Raw genomic sequence first — 21,367 nt, 5'->3', positions numbered from 1 at the left:
ACATAATTATTTCTGAGGTAAAAACCTTGAACTGAATGTGCACATGGTTTACATTTTTTTTTTTAAGAGAAATCTCTAATGAAGCACATTCCCCAACCCACAAGGCATAACAGTCTACAAAAATGGTGGACATGAACGCTTACCATTAATAATTGAACATTTTTTTTTTTTTTGCTACAACAGTGGCAAGCATTCAGCAATTACTTTTTGTCTTTTGAGCTATTTGCTCAGATAGGTTTGCAAATAACCCCCTGCTTTCATGGGTCTGATATATTAAAAATAGAAATAAAAAAAAATAAAAAAAGCAATCTACCTTCTGTTCCAGAAGATGCCAAGGACTACTGCAAGTGTAATGGATTCTGCCCCAGCCACCACAGGCATTTCGTCTGCGTTTTATCCATGATATTTGATATATGTCAAGGAGCAATAAGCAGTAAGCAGCATATACTTACTGCTCATTTCAAAACCAAGAAGTGAGTGTTCTGGAAGAAATATATAAACACAGAGTCAAGTCAAGGGGTTATTAAAGCCAATGCTGCCAAATAGATGCAGAGCTCAGGATCACTTCTATGCTTAAAGAGCATAGTTTGTACATCTCAGCCAGGGTTTATGTTGTACTGATAACATAGTCTTTCTAGCAGCTACCAGCACAGTGCTGGGACGTCAGGCACATGGGACTGATACAAGAAGAGGCAGAACTTGGTGTAGATATTTTTGAGGTGTTGTTCCTACTGCAACCAAAGGGGACGTGATGGATGGGAATTGGTGATGGCTGCTGGCAAGGTGTCCTCAACGAGTGGGGCTATCGGCTCACATACGCTTCCAGCATACTCCTTCTTCCAGCAGCATCCCTAGGAAGTCCTGCTTCCCAGGACATTGGGCAGGCTAGGGCCCACCAGCTTCCAGGCAGGTGTTTGCAGCACCTACAATTTAGGCTCTCATCTTGTCTCAGCACCTCCTTGGACCCCACCAAAACCCAACAATAAGAACCAATCATTTAAAAGTCTTTTTTTTTTTTTTTTCCATGAGCTTTCAGACTTAAGTAACATGTTTGAGACACTGCTCCTTTTTACTTTCTTTTTGCTTACTATTGAAAACACATTTTTGTGGTGAGGAGGAATGAGGATGGCTCTGCTATATTTTGGACTGTGGAAGGCTGTGACTGTGCCAGTGATACTATATTAAGAAGAAACTTGGGATAAAGTGTTTATAACCAATAGTGGATTTAGCCATCTTTTTTTTTTTTTTTCCTATGTACAAAGAATGCAAAATTTGATATTTTTGGTTATGCAGCATCGCTCTACAACATCTCTTACAGATCTAGGCCAGATTTTAGCACCTCTTTATAAACTGCTCACTTCAACAATATCTTGGGATATTCGGTGTTTATGGTGTTTGACTGAGCATTTGCATCACACCTGACTCTGCTCTCTGTTAATGGAAACTTCTGTAAAGGGCAGAAAGATTGCTAACTTCAAAATGCCTGCAAAAACAAACTGAGTATCTAAGAACAGAAAAGTGCTCTTTGAACTTTCCCTGAAAAATATTAAGAAAGAGCAAAGGATACCGTTCAAAGAGACTTTGTTACTTTTCAGACAAAAAAGTATACAGTGGAGGTGAGATTAAAAGTCCCTATCACCAGGTCAGAATTAAAGAAATGGAGCGTTGTAGTGCATATTCTGAAACTAAACATTATACAAGGTGGAATTCAACGGCAAAGTTAAATATGAAATAAATCCTGCAAGATTAGAGAAGGGCACCATAACCCCGTCCCTGCAGTGATCCATGTAATAGCTCTGTGCCGGTGCTGTGATGACATGTCAGCAATACCACATTAAATGTCCTTTAAGGGCACATTAGCTTCTTCTCTTTTTTGTGCTTCTAGGACTTTCCTTCACTCCTTGATGAAGAAATTTCGGTGCCTTCTGCCCTCTCCCCCTTATCCCCATGTCATCTGCAAACAGCACTGCGCCGTCCTCTCCTGACCTTCCTCCTCAGCTGACTGCTGCAGCCAGTAAAGGAACCCTTGCTATTTCCAGATACCAGTTCACTTCTTTTTTTCCCCTTCCGTTTTCAGCAGAGATTCCTGCACAGCAGCTTGTTCAAAACAGCTGCTCCGTGCAAGCCCTTTTGGGAGGGATGCGGTCCCACACCAAGGTCCACCACCTCACTTGCCCCTCGCTGCCTCCCCTGGGACTGCAGAAGTCCTTGTGTTGACCATGAGGCTTGGCTGGTTTCAAAAGACAGCAGGAGATGCAGCCTATTCTACACAACAAAATTATTTGTCTGCCTTGGAAAGGAGATGCTCGGGTGTACTGCCTGCGTTCACAGCTGGGGAAACTCCTGCTTTTGCTCCTTTTTTCGGAGACATCACTGCAGCTCAGCTGCCTTTCAGCTTTGTTTTACCTCCTGGGAGAAACACCCAGCCAAGGTGGCTGTGGGAAGGAGACCTACTCCTGACCCTCCCCTAGACACCATGTGTGTTTTAACGCTGGCAAATAGCTGACGCCATCTTCATGAGGCAAGAAGGTAAAAGGGGGAGAAGTCCCCTCAGAGCCGCAGCAGGAACGGAGATGGGTGAGTGTGCACGGAGCACATCTACGCACCAGGTAAATGCTGGCTGGGACTAGAGATTACCGTTTTCCTGACGAACCGAAGGATGGATGGATATGGGGGGAATATTGAATATAGAATTTCATATTTGTAAAGTTACACATAAGACAGCATTTAACACAGGCCATTGGCACTTGATTTCAATGATCTCTTCCAGAAAGTTAGCCCTGATAATGTAAGTTTGGGAGAGCCTAAAACACTGTCATTGTTCCACAGATGTTGTGGGTAGGCAGTGGGAGCTTGTCAGAATGAAAAAAGCACAAACTTCTCATTTTGAAGCCACAATTATAACCTTCCGGCTTGAAGGCTGGCAATGGTGAGAACATTTTTTTCTGTGAGAAACAGAGCCACTGAAGCTTGTTTTCCCTTGGATTACTTCTTTCTCACTTCAGCACTTTCCTCTTGGCATCGACAACAGCTTGCCTTTGCCCAGTGCCCTGCTGCTTTATCCTACTTCAGTTCCTCACTCCAGGCCCCCAATCCCACCTCTCTTCCCCATGGAAGATGCATATTTGAGTTGCGCTTTCCTACCTTGCCACTGATTTTTACAAGTCTCAACAGAATGTAAGCACCTCTGAGAGCTTTTCCCCTCTTACAGTTGGTTGCAGTGGGTTAAGGGGTTAAAAAGTTATCCAGGGGGACATGTCTGATTGCCCTCTCTTTGCCTGTCAGGCAAAGGAAGCCAGGAAGCCAGGCTAAAATCAGTTATTCCTTTAAAAAAAATAATATATATATATATATATTCGGAAAGAGCTGTTTTGTAATTTTACTGTGACATCATGACAACAGGAAGCTTGAAATGTGTAGGACTCTGTCATTAACACTGGTTGTGACAGAAATGCCTGACGCCAACAGATCAGAAGCACCCTCTCTTGAGTTGCTGTAAATCCCTAGGCTCCTTGGTTGTCTTCATTTGCACACTGCAGGAACTCCTTCACTATTCAGGCAGTAAGGTTGGCAGCCAGGACATGCATGTTTTCATTCATGGCAGAATAAGGCTGTATTCCTGCTTTTAGTGCAAACCAGCGGGGAACTGCACCTGTCACCTGAGGTGTACTCTTTAACAAACATTGGCAAATACATTTTGAAATATTTATTTAGTTCTGCATAAACTACAATGACGATCTCCTTTAATATCACCATTTTCTGCTGTCGGACCTTATAGCAAAGCACGGCTGATTATATACATTAGACATCGGAGATTTGTTTAAATCTAGCAGTTTGTGTTATATTAAAAAAAAAAAGTATATTCCACTTGCATGTATAGCTAGTTTCTCTGTGCATATCCTTTTCACTTACACAAAACTTTTTCACTTTTTTTTTTCTTGTTGAAAGATAACACAAAGTTACTCCTTCTGCCTCTTACACTATCCTCTTTCACCGCAAGCTAACATATATGATGAGAAAATGGTCATGGCCACATAGAAAGAAATAATAGAAATTACCCAGGTCTCCTATTATAGTTCCATTTGTAACACAGTATTGCCAAATCTTGATACTTTATCAAATTCTATCAAAATACCTTTCTCAAAGCTATGGACCTTGAATTTGGTTAATATTCCTGTAATAAATCAGTTGCATCCAAATAGTTCCAAAATTAGAATGTAAGTAGAAAGAAATTCCATTTTTACACCTCACTATTTTTAGATGCTCATCATATTCCAGGACTGATGCTGCACACAAATGGCAGTGTTGAGCTGGGGATATTTTAGAGCAGGGAAAACCTTGTAACTAATGAAAACACCTTAAAATGAGTCTTTCCAGAAGTCATGTATGATGCTTTCAGATTTTCTGGGAACTTATGGGATAGGAAAAAAGAACTTACACAGATCCTCCTTTTCTCTATTTTTTCTCCTTAATATTTTAAAACCGGAAGCTTTCAGACCACACGTCTGCTCTAAGCCACCAAAGTCCACTAGATCAATTTGCAGAAAAAAAAACCAAAAACACAATAATCTTCTCTTTCATTTTACTCATTCAAAATAGAAAAAAAATATGGCACTTTATGATCTTGCACTGTGATACTTGGAATTTTGTATGAAGTATCTCAGAAATAAAACACATGAAAGCAAGGTTAAATGAGAAATTAACAGCCCCAGAGTCTTGAACAATTTACTAGTTTTTTTTTTTTTTTTTTCAGAAAAGAGAAGTTTCCAAACCCCCACACTACCCGGGAGGGGCCCATACCACCCTGATACTACAACCTCCTTTTTAGGTCCGGAAGGCATAAACACCGACTAATATTACTTTTGGGAGACTCTGCCTAGCATACTCTGTGTGGGAGTTTTCTAAAAGGTTGCTGCAATAAATGATTTACCGGGACAGTAAAAAGATGAAGAAAGCGCTGAGCTGGTTTCTTAAGACAAATTACTTTCTTCACCCACTCCCTGAAATCCTTTAAAAAGTCCTTGTAATGATTAACTTTCCAGAATTCTAAAATCTGCTCAAGATCAGGTTTTACTCCCGCATGTATCTCCTGGGATAAAGATCCTTCATGCTCTGGGATTGAATCCCATTTGGTGCATGCACATGTTTGGTTTGGGTATCCAGTTGTTTCCTTGTCACCTGAGTTTTCCTGCAGAGACCTTGTTATACAGAGTCGATGTTTGGTAATGCAACACGTGTTTTCTGCTAAACAAAACACAAGAGAGTGTTTAGCCCTCCTTTTTACATTCATTTTGTTAAAATAGTTTGTTCCAGGCATAGCACAGATGAAACCGGACTCGCAGTGAGGAAGCAAAAGGCAAATGGGGCGATGCCAGTGGAGGCAGAGAGCAATGATAAGGCAGACAGAGAAATGGCTGCGCACACACGGGGGTCCCTTGCCTCTCCGTGATGCTGGTGCCTCACAGGGACCCCCGAGGAGTTTCACAACACACACAGTAAAGTAATGATGGTAGGAGACACTTGGAGGAGAACAACAGAATGGAAAAAAAAATTAGTCCTAATTGTACCTCATTAGATAATAAACAATGATGTGTATTTCTGGTGATAATGATCCTGCAGTTCACTCTTTCTACTTATTCTAACTTCCCCTACTGTGCCACTGCTGTCTAATATGGGATATTTACGTGAAAGATGAGTTAGGAAATTATGTTCCATTATAACACCAGGTATAATAAACGAAGCTATGGAAAGTAGCGTCTCTCTCCTCCTTCTCTGCTTCTGTACCTATCATTTCCAGTGGTTTCTAGCACCCATCCACAGACGTTAATAAGGAGCATTAAATCTATTCTCTTCCTTTTACTGAAGGGGAAACTGAGGCACAGAACACCTTGCCTGTGGACACAGACCTAGCAAGCCGCTGGGCCAGTTTCCCCTTGCATACTTCAAACATTTCTGATGCCTCCATACAGAATTTTATTAATTACTGACGATTTGTAGCAGACAAACCCATACGAAGGCCTTATTAGCACCGTGCACACACAGTGTGAAGAGCTTCTGCTCCCCAAAGAGCTCCCAAAAGGCTTGCAGCTTTAATAGCCCATAGAAGCTCACATTGGGAACAAAAATCTTTTAAAACATTGCTCCCATAGCAATTTTAATTATGGCAGATCATTAGTCAGTAAACCAATGCTCTGGGGCCGCTTATTGAGCAATAGAGCCCTGGTGTCCCCAGCTGCAGCTGCCATTCCAGGCTGGAGAGTCTCGCAGTGCTAACAAAAGCAATTACAGAAATATTTCGAGACCCTTAGCAGACGCAGGCAGGGCGGCTCGTCCACCTACCACTACCGGGCTGAGCAGCTCGCAACACCAGGGAGGAGAAAACCTGCTGGGGATGTGGATGTGGACAGCCAAAGGTGGGGTGCTTGCCCCCTTTTAGCAGTAATTTGGTGCCCAGGGGCTGCGTGCACCTTCGAAGCGCAGCGTGGCTGTTTTGAAAGGCTGCCATCAGCCATCTAATCCTGTAATACAGGGAGAAACCGCGCTGTCAGAGCAGACCTCATGTCCTTCTTGCAGGGGCTGCCGCTCCCCGGCATGCTCCTTTGACCCTCCTGTCAGAGCAGACAGCCCTCCCGGCAGGAACCGGTTAACAGGACGGTGCCGAGCGGCGCTGACGGGCAGCAGCTCTGGAGGAAGGCAGTCACGGCTTTAAAGAAGAAAAACCACCGCCGAGCCGCCACAAAAAGAGCCACGCTATTTATTTTCCTGGGAGGTGAGTGGGAAGGCGTTCAAAGCATGGCTGTTATGCTGCTCTGGCACGGGAAGTGCTTTTCCAAATTGAAATCTTCCATCAGAGTGGCCTGGAAAACGGCATGTGGTTTCTAACCACGGCTCGTTCCTTTTGGCTCTGCCTGCTCTCCCAGGTTCGAGCCCGCAGCCTCTCCAGGAGAAGCGCGAGAGGAGCACGGCATCCCCGCCGGCCTAACCCTGGGGCCTGCAGGTAGCAAACCCAAACACCCTCCCGAAAAGGACCTCACCTGGCAGGGGGCCGAAAGAGCAAAACGAGCCCCTTGCCAAGGTGGGGAGCAAGAAGAAGTTGTTATTTGCTGGCATGGGGGGGGAAAGGAAGGAGGGATGCTGAAAGGGTACTGGGCAGCTGCTTTTCCGGTTGCTCTGGGAGCCAAGAGAAGAGCCTTTGATCTACTGAGCAGGCCTGGGCTGGCCGCCAGGACCCGTATCCTTTCTCCTGCAGCGACAGCAGGCTTCCTCGCTCGCTCCTCTCCCATCGCCGAGTCAAAAAAACAAGTGACGTAACTCATACAGGGACCTCGCTGAAATGTTGCTATTATCACTGGCTCTGCAGAAAACATATGCTACGAGGTCCTCAGTCTGGAATAATCTCGTTCAGGGAAGGGGGAAAAAAAAAAAAGAAAAGAAACCGTGAGGTCCTCTGGATTACATCTTGCAAAGCCTCATAAAAAAACCCCCTTGCGTACTGGTGAATTAAACCCATTGGCTCCACAGTAGCATTGCTATCTCGACATAGCACCTTGGCAAAGCAAGCCCTCTCCCAGATTTTCTTATGCTCTTATAACTGTTGTGACCAGCAGATGAAAATAGGAATATGGCTTCCAGACCTGTATGATGCCAACAAGACAGCACTTATTAAGGAACGAGCTGTTTCAAAACAATTGTCAGCTATTTTCAGTACAGTGGAGGCCAGCCTGTTTCATTTGTGGTGTTGCCCGAGAAAGGGGAACATGAAGGCAGCTGTGTTTCTCAGCTCTCTGACCAGCATGACCAGACTATACAGAGTTTCCCTGAGAACCAGCAGGCCTTTTGTCCTTACCAGCATAACGTGACCACCTCCATCACTGAAGGTAAATTCTGCTTGGACGTAATCCAGACCTACATCTTTCCCCAGCCTCAGCCAGGATTTGAAGGTCTCACTGTGTTAAACACAGAAACATGATACATTCAATTTCTAATGATTCTGACTCGAACATTTCTGCATTACATATTGTTGCAAGATCACTCTATCACCTCTGGAACACAATAGCTTTTACACTGTCACTTCCCCTTTCTTTTGGTGCTCACCATCAATACTGAGAACGCCACTTTGCAACACACTGGGAGTACAGGCTTGAGCCTGGAGGTTTCCATGAAGTTAATTCAACCAAGCACTTCTATTCTCTCAGTCATGTTTCCACCTTGCCGTCAGGTACTTGCTGCTCTGTATCAATATTATTTGCATGGTAGTGGCAGCTTCTCTTATGCCCGATCCCCAGCAAGATGCACTTTTTGGCTCTATATTAATTGTTTCCCAGGTCGCAGCTTAACACCATGAGATGCAAAAGCCATCTCACCAGGTGTGCTGTTTTAACTATGTCCAGCTGTGCTGAACTCAGCTGGAGCCTTCATATTTGGGTCAGGTTCTCTCTCCAGCCATTATCACGGTGACTTCAGCCTGCTCTGGATGAAGCCCTTAATCCCTGGTGCCACTTGGGGCACCAGTTTCAATCTATGACGCTGCCTGCTGCTTTTCATATGAACAGATCCTGCAAGGATTTTGTGCTTTCCCTGCCACTGCTAAGCTTTACTGAACCTATCAGACATTGCTACATTTGAGAAGACATTTTAAACACAAACTCACTAATGAAATTGGGTGAATTGAGAAAGGAACAAACCACAGAATAAGAACGATGAGTTCGGAAATTATCAGTTATTTTCACCTTCTAGGACACACTTTTGCAGAGTTCTTATTGAACCAATGCACCTGAAACCTGATGTTTTTTTCACTTGAGACACTGCCTCACTTGTGTGCAATTACTTGAAAATAGGTCAACATGCATTGAGGGAACTCATAGCTGGAGTAAACTCGTGCTGACAATAAGAATTACCATCAATTTTAAGAAGCCGTTTTGCTCACTGCGACACTGTAAGAGCAGCCCAAGCTCCACCTCGCTACCACCATCTCTGACAGGGGCAATAGAAGACTGCTGGCTACTAGAACAAGGCAACACTGTTCTCTCTCTCCCAGCCACTCTCCCAGCTCCAGCGACCTCCAGCTTAGCAACTTCCCTAGTCTTATGCAGTATCCTTTGTAATTGATAGCCTTTAGTGGATTTTTCTTTTGCTCATTTGCACAGTTGCCTCTTGAACCCATATAGTACCATCAAGACATCTAAATAATTTTGCATGTGTTTCATAAAAACAGTGAATGTCCTTCCCTAGCCATGTGCAATTCAATGTCAGTTTTCTTGGCACACAAATCAATATATCCTCTGTATGACTCGCTCATTGCATTTTTCCTACCTGTAATTGTTTGCCTTACTGCTGATGACATTGACTGATGCAAAGACAGAGGTGTAAGCAGGAGACACTTGCAGATGTGGAAACAGTGTAAAATAAAATGTTTGTCAAATGGAAAAGAACTACATGGATCATGAAATAAATGTTTTCCATCTTCTAGCTGTGGACTTCGCAAAAAAAAAAAAAAAAGCAAAAAGTTTGTCAAAAAGGATAGCTTTGTTTAAGTAGTTGACACTTGAAGTTTTAAGAGAACTGAAAGATGAGATTTTCTGCTGTGTAAATACTTGAAGCTTCATTTCTCCTTTGTCATCAGTAATAAACACACAAGCTGTAGAAATGTCAGCTGGATTTAAAGGAAATTACCACTAGCATAACTAGAGATAGCACTGAAGAACGACTGGAAGGATACAGCAGCAACCCCTTTTTGCCATGACAGATTTTGCTTGCGATTGGCCTTTTGAAGCTGAAGGCACACGACTTGGACTCTCCTATGGGTGGGAAGAAGGTGGCCACAGCCTCCAACAGCCCATCTCACTTCTATTGTTGATAAGGCAACAGCAGAGGGTATAAGGACCTTCCTTCTGGAATTAAAACCAAACAGCCCAAGTTTGGAGTTCAGGAGGGAGACTTAATGCCTATAGGTTCTTCAGCTAGTAACTCTTCCTATCCTTTTCCCATGTCCATGACTCTAGCAAATTACTCAGTTACTTAAAGGGCATCACATACTTAAAGAAGTTCCTAAATTGGTACCAGCCAGATCTCACTTAGCATAGTGGGCTCCTGGGATATAGAGCTGAGACGTAGCCTGCTGGAAAACTAGCTCAGGATATATGTTTTTGCAATCTGGTGGTAATAAAAAACAGCAGCAGTGTATCTCCTAAGCCTCTTCCTCAGACTGCTAACAGTTCTGTATGTCTCGTATGCAACCAGCATCAGACAAAGGGAGGTAAACCTATATAGTCTGAAATAATAAAAAGACCAACTCACTAAACCAGATGTATTGTAGCTATCATAGTTTCCACTGATTTTTGCACATCTTCAGTAACTGTCAATCTGAAATGCGATCAGCTGACTGGCTGCAGTATATAACAAATATGTTCATGTTTATATACGTCCCTGGTTTCATTCCCCACAAGTACACATTCAAAAAGCCTCATGTTTTGCAGCCTTCACCCAAACATCTGCAATCATTTAAGGAATAAAACAGTCTGCCATCTCAGCCTAGGCTGTTCAGCGCACACTACAACTGATGTCATTCTGGTATTTTAGCTTTTCAAAAGAAACAAATAGGTTTCCAGGCAAACCACATCACAGAACATGCCACGGTTATCGGTTCAAAGAGCCTCACTGGCTCAGCTGCTAGCGCTGGGTTTCATCACGTCTTCCTGAGGTCAAGCAGGGAAATGCTAGCCCAGGAATATACATCTGTGTCTATACAAATAGCTTCAGACTGTTGTTTTTGCCCTGGCTGCCCCCCCCGAAATAGTCCTCTGCAAAACATGAGAACTGTCAAGTAGAGGCTTGGCTGAGGACAGACTTTAATAAGAATCACGCAGTGTTCTTGAGTGTGGGTGTTTTGTGTGTCATTGTAGGGATGAAGGAAAACAGAGTGAAACGGAGATCGTTAATCCACTGTCCCACCACCTTACCATGAAAAGATCCCTCAAACTTATTTTCAGAAGTGCATTCTGCTTGTATTTTTTCTTTCCTCTAGCCCACACTGGAGCTGATGAGAAATAAAACTCCTGCATGATCCCAGAGAGTGGAAGTAAGACTGTATTCAAGAAGGACTGCTTAGACCTTGGCTTCTCCAATTTGGCAAACAAGGCTACACATATTTTGAGTCCCCAAAATGACCCAGCATGGATCTGTGTTCCAGTGAGTGACAGATCAGACAGGCTACAGCAGAGACAAAGCAGAACCACCTCTGGGGATGCTCTCAGCTAACCTGGACATGCTTTCAGTTAGCAGACTTGCACAAATCCTGGGTTGACGCCTATGTAACTTTTCTGATGCAAATTCTGCTGAAAAAAAAAAAAAGAAACTAAGGAGTCTAGTAACAGGAATGACAGCATCCTCACAGCTCAGCATTGGTAGGTATTGATTAAATGCTTCAGTGACTAAGGCTGACAGGCCAGCAGTGATAAAATTACACCAGGCTCTAAGTCAGGCTCCAGTCAGGTAAACTTTCCACCCAAACATCCTTTATTAAAATTAGAGGAATAAACTAGTCAGGGGACATAAAGGAGTGCTGAGTTTCTAATTGACATGTAAATTCTTTGGAATAAGATGTCACACTACCTTGTAAATGGCTGAGTTAGGGTAAATGTGGTGTAGGAGACACTGTATTTCATATTGATGAGGTATATACTTTTGGAAAAGCTACAGCTTCTAAAGACCACAAACATCAAATGAAGTGTCCCAATATCTTGATGTAAAGACATAAGACAGAAATGAAGGAAATGGAAAAGCTGGCTGTAGAGACAAATGTGGTTCAAGAGTTTCACCCCTGGAAATCAGTCCCCATGTTGCCACTGGGACTGTTGTCCAGGGCTTCTCTTTTGCAGTCTGACATTTGCAGGCACATGCTGCTGTGACTGAAGTTCATTTTACTGTAGGGGATAAGGCCTTCTGAAAGAGACACAAAGGGCAGGCGCTGTTCAACGTAGGCATTCGAAAACAAGGGTTTCTAAAAATGTGTTACTAAAGAAGAAGATCTATAAGAGCATTTCAAGCCATATTTTCCCAAGGGCAATCTGACCTTTTTATCCTTGTTCTTATCCCTCAGGTGTGGGATTTATTTTCACAGACACAGATCCTGAAAGATCCGAGTGAGAAATGATTCTTCACATTATGAATGCCTTGTCTGCTGTCTGTACACGTTGCCTGGCAAAACCTTCTTAGCTTTAAGGTAACATCACAATGATTTCTTTTGAATGCACTTTTTGCAGTGCGCCCTGGTTTTACACAAATACTATCGCTCAAACAATTTAGATGCCTTGTCATTTCCACAGGTATGTTTATCTGATTAATAAATTTAACATTCAAAAGCATTTGACCTTCCTTTGTGTCTGCCTCATCCAGAAACATTGTACTGCTATTCCTTTTTGACTTGAGATGCCAGTCAGTTTTGGGTTAGATGGTTGTTATTGCTGGGAAAGGACGGTAGGGATGGAGTAAGCATCAATCTCTGTATCTTTTTTTAACAAAGAATAAAAGGAGTCTGACTTCTTTCAAGCCTGGAAGAGTAGGAGAAAGATTTCTATCTTGCAAATCTAAGCTGTTTTCAGCACATACTTTAACCAAAAATAGTCACTCCATATCTCCCCCCTCACACCCCAGTGTCATGCCCTGAGGTTTTCTGTGCTATATCTAGCTTTTTTTTCATGTACCCATGTGAGTTTCTGTTCTTTCTGTCATGCACCAATAGATACAGCACAACAGATCAGTGCCCAAGCTCCCGTTTGCTATTGAGCTTTGGTCTTAAGGGATATTCACCATGTTTCTGTGTTTTAAGTCACAACAACATATTATTTTCAGCTTCTTTGGGGTATCAGTACTCAGCGAAGGACAGTGAGCTCTTGTGCAGGTTCTCTGTGTTCCCCACCAAGCCAACTTTCTCCTGGCCAGCCAGCAAGATTCATCATAAAAGCTACTTTACAAAAAAAATATCATTTCCCTTCATCACACTGCCACAAGTCTGTCGCAGAAGAAACACCTGCACCATTTGGGAGCTGTGGGCAAGTCACACAGAAATGTTTTAGCCTCACATGGAAATGTCACATGGAAAAGTTTAAATGTCTTCGGTGAAAATGTCCTCAATGAAGGGAAGGTTCACAGAGGCTCCTTTCAGCTCCTTTCAGAGCACTTACTAAGGTCAAGGTTTGATGGTAGCTGTTTTCCATGGCAGTTCTCTAATGCAGGTACTCGTGCTACTTCTTGCAACTTCTGCATTGCTACATCCCCACTTGTACCAAAGCACAGCTGTTGGACGGTTCTGCCAACCAGATCAGGTACATGACTCACTTCGCTGCTTTAAAATTCAGGCTTTTTTACCTTTCCCTTTGCTATTTTTTTTAAAGCCAGATTCACAGCACAGCTCCAGGAAACAGCTGTATCAGCAGAGCTGGAGGGAGCAATAAGCTGTGAAATAGGGACACAGACACTGTATGACAGTACTGCATCTGAAGACAGCGTGCTGTCACTACAGCCTAACTGTAGGTGCCTGTATTTTCACTGGCTATGAAAACAACCGAGGAAAATTTATTTTTCTAAGGTGAACTTGGCCTTTATATGTAACCCTTACTTCTCTTCATATTGTGTATACTTTGAAATCTGTACACTGATTTATACCTTCAAAATTAGGAGCAATGTATTACCTTCTAGCTAGGGAATCAGGCCTGAATTCACAGCAATACTGACATTTAAATACCTTTACATAAAAAACCTGCTTAAACATCTGGTCTGTATAGGGGTTTCTGTGAATTTTACCAGGCACCTATGCACATCATCAATTACCTAAATACATTTCTCCTTCTTTACATTTATGTTGGTATAATTAAGATGAGAATTTGTTTCTATTTCTCTCAGGGTTCTTTTTACTTATTGAAAGAAAAAGATTGACTGCCTAGTAATTTGCGTATGCTTCTGCTTTAATGAATCAAAAATTAAACCCCAACCTCTAATAACACCCGGATCATTTAAAAAGATCTCTACAGTGTCAACAACCTGAATGTATTAGGCATCTTCTCTGTTCACCATTATAACAATGCCAAGATCCTCTTTTTATGACGGTAAGCTCTGGAAAGCTGACGCACCTGAAAAAGGAATAGGCTGGTCTTTGTTACAGCTTACACACCTACACACCTGCAATAAAACTGTTAAAAAAAAAAAAGGCTTTGTTGCAGAATCCTTAAGGGTGGCAGCACAGTAAGAGCCAGGGGTATACAATTTAACATCGGGCTCTGCCTGGATTTACTCTGGTATTTTTAAATGAAGTAAATAAGTAAATATCTTATCAAAGGTGATTTTTACAGCATACCCTTTTCAGAACAGAACTTTGAAGTCTTTTCTGCTGAAAAGACAGCTGGATAGAGTAATGATATGCTCTTTGCTTCATAATATACAGGTGAAACAGTGTAGTGGCCGTGGAAAGTTAAGCATCATGTAAATAATAGAAACTAAGAGCAGTCAGTGCAGAAGCATTAATTACATGTGGGGAAAAAGCAGCAAGTGAGTCTCAGTTTTAGTCCATTGTCCTGGAATTTCAGCTGCAAACTGCAGAAGCTTCCCATCTGCCCCAGCATTATGCAAAGTATAATGGAGTCGAGTCAGTTTGTTCACTGAAATGTTTTTCTAAAAAATACTGGCACAGCTTCACCTTGGGGCTGTCTGTGTATTTTCTTTCAATCAGTTACTGAAAACTGAGGGGTTGCAAGAGCCTCTATATGACGAGCACAGGAGACTGACTTTTTCTGGCATGGGCCAGCTAAGGCTTTGTGGGTTTCTGGCTTTCGGCAGGCACAGAGTCAAAATACAGGTCTAGCTGCTGAAAGGGCAGAGGCACAGCCATGGTGTGCTACAGGTGAAGCACAGGGCAAGCTGACAAACACTTGGAGGCTCACAGAGCGGTTATGTATTGGCACTGTGCCTTTTGGGTCAAGAGCATGTGGTGCACTGAAGTAAGGATCCTTTGCAGTCATGGGACAAAGTTGCAGAAGCAGAACAGTGGTATACCTCAGCTGTTTCAGATCTAGCTGTGAGATTGAGACCTGTTTCTTTCCAACCTATGTACCCAGATTTGCTTTCACAGAAAACCGGGACACCTGGGGAGATGGTTGCATCCTGGTCCTGTTCCAGCATGCAGCACTCCTTGGGACCAGGACTCTGAGGGTCCGTTGACCTGACCACCGTAGAAACTGGTACGGTATGGGGTATGGGATAGGGCAAGTGTGGATGAACCAAGCGAAAAGACTTATTTAATAAATATTTGAAAATGGTCATTTCTCATTTCCTGCTCATCTGGCTCTGAACACCGACCTGCTAATCCTTTGTATTGCAAATGTACCTTGAAAAGTTATTAGACTGTAGGTGGATGCTGTGTAGCAACTCCTTGGTACAAAGCAACAGTACATTAGAGTCAACACTGAAGAAAGGTGAAGAATGCAAACTCTTTCAAACATCACTAGAATGAATAGTTTCACCATCTGCATTTTTCTAAAGCCGTATCATCTGAGCCTTTTCACTCGGTTAGAAAACAGTCACGCTATTTAAAAGCACCGTATCCCGAGGCGTCCCTTTCACAGATCTCTAGTAGAACAATAACTCCCTCTGGTGTTTGCCTGCTATTGTTACTTCCTCAGGCACAGCACCAGCAAACCCTGCTAGGTTATGTGTGTACCATAAATACTGTTTCCTTGATATTGCACACTGTGGACAGGAAGGACAGCGTGTGCACGTTGGGCAAACACCGCCCCAAGGGCCACTTACATTTGCAGGTGAACATCACCTGCACACTGAGAAGTTGATTGCCAAACTCCGCTGCTGCTGAATGGCTTGCTCTGCCAAAGACTCATTAACATGTTCTCTGCATTTATTTAATTACACTAACAGTAGGCTTACTGCAATGTGTCTGGATGCTTTATCTGATGACTACTAGAACTTACCGACGTGGTCCCAAGAGAGTCAGGATACAAACAGGGCTATGTCAAGTGGCTGGATGGTAGTTCAGAGTTAATGAATTGCTGTGCTCTGCTCTTGGGACAGAAAATGTGGAATTTCCATTCAGCTGCACACTTATTTCCAGGAATGCTGTCACAGCTTCAAGGCTCAAATCTGAACTACAAGTGAGTTTCAAGCTATATCTGCAGGCAGAGGAAGCAAAATAAGACGCAAGAGAATTAAGCTCCTGTCCTTAGGGCTAGACCTTACCTATCCATTGCCATAGTAATGTTGATCATCATTTTTTAATATAAATTTTACGTGAAAATATAAACTGTTAATGTTAAAAATATATCACACAATAATTTAAAAGTAAACATCCAATATTTTTTTTTTCCCCAGATTTTGCTGTAATCAGTTGAGGAAAACAAATCTACAGGGTAAGATGAAGGAAATTAAATGTTTGAAATATGGCTTTTGCCAAAGAGAAGAGGCTATTTCGCTGGGCTGCTTAATAAAGATTACTTCCAGAGAATCATGTAACTATTCAGCTGGATGTTCTCGACAACCAATACACAGGCTTTTTACATTTGACCTAAATTTCTGGAGGGATTTTTTTTTTTCTTCAGCATATCACTGAACAGGAATCTGTAAGCTGATTATTGTTGTTGTTAATTCACTTCTGACTGCAAACATATCTTTGCATATTTTAAACACTGGTATACAGAGCTGAAATCAGAAAAGTTAAGAGTCTGTCTCTTGAAAGTTCACACTAAATCCTAACTGTCTGGCACCCTGATCCTTGCTACAAATAACCCTGTGGCGGAAGGCTCCCTGGCCTTGTATTATATCAAATGTGTAACCATACTACACCTTTGATGTAAAACAACTCCCCTTTAATGTGCTGTAATCTGTTATTCTCTTTGTCTCTCAGATAGTAATCCTCTTGCACATGGTAATCCTCAAAATCACATATGCTCTTTAAAGCTTTTCTTTTGGAAATTATTCATACACATTTTTTTTTTCTTTTTCTGGGCACTGGCAACTAAATACTACCAAAACCTCTTTCATCTGTCTTGGACCTAGGCAGCTGGAATGTCTTTGTGTTCCAGATTCACTGTTTGGTTGGAAGTGGGTCAACACGATGAACAGACAGTTTCTAGTCATCTGGCAGAATGGTAGCGTGCCTGCTTTTTGTTTGGCCAGGACAGATGCACAAGATTTCTGGGACAGTTAACAGGAAACAAGTGAAATGACATTTTCTATTTGGGTTGTAGAACAGAGAATTAAAGAAAAAAAAAAAAGATTTAGTTGTCTAGAATGGTTTTAAAATATCTCCTCCTGGACTACTAAAACAGGCTAGTAGAAGAAAAATCCTCACCTCAGCAGTAATAATCCAGCCCCCTAGAACTGGAACCTGGACATTTACAAGCACGCTACCAGCTACTCAAAGTTTCATTGTTGTATGATGAAACATTTTTAGATATTGCCACCTTAAGTCAGAGGTAGCAGAATACAATGACTTCATCAGAGCAGCATGTTTATTTAGATGATCTAATCTTGAAAGTAGGTGATGACTATGATGTGAGTATCATCAGGTCAAATATAAGATCTTACATGACATAAGCTACCTTAATTGCAAGACACAATGAATATTAGCCTAAGTGTTCAAAAGATCTTTTTCTTTGGTTATAAATGTGAACTTTGCCATAAGCAATTTACAGCAAGCTGGATGGAGTACTGAGGTACAGCTTCCAGTGATAAAACAGCACAACCTGCTGATCACACCATCTCATCTTGCCTGTCCAAGCAAAGTCAGCCTGTGCTGCTTGCTCCCTGAAAGGCCAAGCTCAGAAATTTCTCCAAATTTGCTTTTTACAGAGGCTCCACTGCCAGCAGGGCAGATCCTGGATGCACTGCTGAGGTCTAGGGACATTTTATTCCTTTTGCCGTTGTTTAGGGTTACAAAGAGGAGAAGATGTACATGGAACTGCTGAGGTCCCTTGGTTTGCTCAGCCCAGAGCAGAGCAGGCTGAGGGGAGGCCTCATGGCGGCCTGCAGCTCCCTCACGAGGGGAGCGGAGGGGCAGGCGCTGAGCTCTGCTCTCTGGGGACAGCGACAGGACCCGAGGGAACGGCATGGGGCTGGGACAGGGGAGGGTCAGGCTGGGGGTTAGGGAAAGGTTCTGCACCCAGAGGGTGGTCGGGCACTGGGACAGGCCAGACAGAGCAGTGGTCAGGGCACCAAGCTGCCGGAGTTCAAGGAGCGTTTGGTCAGCACTCTCAGACATAGGGTCTGATTTTTTGTGTGGAGCCAGGAGTTGGACTTGATGATACATGTGAGTCCCTTCCAACTCAGGATATTCTGTGATTCTATTCTGTGTTTGTTGGGAGGTGTTCCCTGTTGTCCCCAGGCATGGGGATGACTGATACGCAACACCTCTGTGTTGGTCTGTCCTGCCGAGCCCCATCCTCCACCCCTTGCCTTGGTCATCAGGCAGAGCAAGGGATCAGCTGTGAGCTCTGGGTCAGCTGCTGACTCACTGCAGCTGCCCTGGGGACACTGGATAAACATGCCTGAGCTAAATGCTATCCTGAATTAACGGTTAATCTTGTGACTACAAGAGGCTTAAAGTTTTCTGCTGAAGTTCTGTGAAGCTCTCATCCTCATACAAAATCAAAATTACCTTCTATTTACTTCGTTCAGATTATAATTTGTACCTCTTGAGTCACAAATCTGAATGCGAGCTCCCCAGTTTTGAGAGTTCAAGGGAAGGGGTCTTGGTGGTCTCCTAGCCAAAACAACTTTGAATGTGGTTTGAGGTTTAGGGATCCCCTGCAAACCTGCAGGTCCCCTTTTGCAGTGAACTGGAGTAGCGCATGTACCATAGCTGAAAGACTGCCACCCAGGCACAGCAGGAATGATAAATAGTACTGATAAACACTCCAAGCTGAAGTGTGCTGCACGTGGGAATCAGGCAGTACTATTTCTAAAAGAAAGACAGGAAATTGGGCTCTCTCATGTCTTTTCAAATGTTTACAGTAAATCAGCAAAATTAATGGTTCTAGCAGAGAGAAACTCTACTCTCACTGTACTCCAAGCAAGCTATCCAAATATCAATTTCCTTACAGCTGTTTTTGCCATTTATTTCCTTGATTTGCCAAAATTAAGTCAGCTGAATTTTCTCATGAGTGCAAACATTTGTGTAGCAAAAAATAAGAAAGTCAATGATTTCATCCATTTTTAGGAAATACAGTTAATATCAACTATAAGGGCTAATCTTCCTGTCTCACATAACGACCAGAAAGTCCAGATAGATATGAAACATTTGGGTAATGTGACTGGTTGCATGAAGTTTTACATTCTAAACACCAAAGTCAAACACCTGTTAAAATGAGCCATTTTTAATTTGTTGAGCAGAAAAAAAGTGAGGTAGAACACCAGTGTTACAAGCAAGACTCCTGGGAAGATGCTGAGCAAAAATTTTCATGCAGATGCCTCGTGCACATAAAAAAAGAAGTAACCTCAGTTTGTCAATTCCATTCTCTAAGAAGGATTAGACATCCAGATGTCATGTGGAGCTTGCTTGTTCTTTAGTCTTTATCTACTGGTCAAGAAGCAACTTTTGCTTGACAAAACTTAATTAAGTAATCACTCTGCCAAAATCTTTTAGCAGTGTATTGATTAGAAAAATGCAACTTCTTAATTATGAAATATATTGCCACAGTTTTTGAACTTTTAAAATCAACATAATCATTCCTAAATCACCGATTTAATGTCTATTGATTGAAAAACAAATTATCGAGGTGAAAGTTAATGCTTATAATTAATACTATTTTTGTTTCATTTTAATTCTTAATTGAAATGAGATTAGATGAACAGGAATTAAAATAGAAGGCAATGTAAACCCACTTCATATATGTTATTAATATGAGGGGAAGAAAACTTTAATATTTAAATGAGAAGCTTAAGGCTATCAGCACTTACAAGACTTGAATCAGAATGTCCAGATTAAAATTCAAGCTCTAATTCTCCTTATATCTCAGGTTTCTCATCAGTGATACAGGGCTAATAATCCTTATTTTTCTCATTCATGGATTGTTTCAAGGACAAAAAATACAATGTCAATATTGAGTATTATCACAATTAGTTTTAAAAGTGTGAATGAAATCACAAGGATTTATTATAAAAGTAAAGAAATAGGATATTTGAAACCATAAATACTGAACAGTAAATTCAGCAGGAAATAATAATGGTCTGATGAAGAATAGAAATGAATCTTTTTTTCTTCACTGGCAAGAAATGAAAGATTTCAGAGATCTCTGTATGACATTTTCTTTACACAATTTCCACATGTGGTGGTTTTACCGTGCTAGGCAGCTGAACACCACAACCACTCTCTCACTCCCCTCCTTAGAAGAGGAGGGGAAGAAGTAAAGGAAAGAACAACTAACGGGTTGAGATAAGGATAATTTAATTAAAGGGAAAAAATAATTATTAAGGAAAGATTATTATTAATTAAACAATTGAACTAAAGGGAAAAAAGGGAAAGGGGAAAAGGGAGGGGAAAAGGGATTTTTTTTTTTTAAAAAAAAACAAAAACCAAAACAAGTAAAGGCTATGTGGAAGTGCAGAGGAAAGAAATTACTCTCTACTTCCCACAAATGAGCGATGCTTGACCATGTCCTTGAAGCAGGGCCTCAACGCACTTAGCCGGTGTTTGGGAGGACAGACGAGTTTTCACAACGAGAGCCCACCCCTCCCCTCTTCTTCCTTTTTCCACATTTTATTGCTGAGTGTGACATCATATGCTATGGAATATCCCTTTGTTTGGTTTAGATCAGCTGCCCTGGTGATGTTTCTTTCTCACTTTTTTGCCTACCCCCTAGGAGGGTTAGAGAGAGTCCTGATGCTGTGCCAGCACTGCTCAGCAGCAGACACAACACTGGTGTGATACCACTGCTGTTCTAGCTACAAGTGCAGAGCACAGCACTGTATGGGCTGCTGCAGGGAGAGTTAACATCCCAGCCAGACCCCGTACACCACTAAAGAGGCCCATTCTGAAAATGTTTTTGGAAATATTCTTGAAAGTTAAAGAGATTACAGGTACATTTACCTTTTGAGGTATGTATGAGTAGAGTCTAAGATTTTCACTTTATGGAAGAGTGGTTGTACAGAAAAACAATGGATGTAGAGAAATAGTAAAATGTTGTAGTTAATTGGATTTCAAAACACAGAGTGGTACATGAAAAAAGAAATTACAAAGTCCTGTTTAATAACTTAAGTATACTAAAAAATTAATTACCCCTCCTGCTTTGAGAAGTCGTGGAGAACATAAATGTTATAGTGGCATAACTAACTAGAGAAGGAAAAAATCTACTTAAAATATTAAAATTAA

General features: G+C 42.0%; 1 protein-coding gene and 1 long non-coding RNA gene across 23 annotated transcripts in view; one reads left to right on the top strand and one right to left on the bottom strand.

Annotated features, from left to right (window-relative positions):
- LOC308190489 overlaps positions 1-20,525 on the top strand; it is a 52,513-nt gene extending 31,988 nt beyond the window's left edge. For 4 of the 8 annotated variants that reach the window (XR_013947241.1, XR_013947242.1, XR_013947243.1 and 1 more), the window contains one exon: positions 326-20,525. This is a non-coding gene — a long non-coding RNA (uncharacterized lncRNA). The remainder of the gene's footprint in view (positions 1-325) is intronic. The other 4 variants (XR_013947244.1, XR_013947245.1, XR_013947246.1 and 1 more) reach the window with 4 other exon arrangements.
- DLGAP1 (DLG associated protein 1) overlaps positions 1-21,367 on the bottom strand; it is a 419,363-nt gene that overhangs the window by 49,823 nt on the left and 348,173 nt on the right. The window lies entirely within an intron of this gene.

The sequence above is a fragment of the Anser brachyrhynchus genome, assembly GCF_964034855.1.
Source record: "Anser brachyrhynchus genome assembly, chromosome: 2".
NCBI lineage: Eukaryota > Metazoa > Chordata > Aves > Anseriformes > Anatidae > Anser > Anser brachyrhynchus.
The sequence above is the reverse complement of the archived record's forward strand: the minus strand, read 5'-3'. Positions and strand labels throughout refer to the sequence as shown.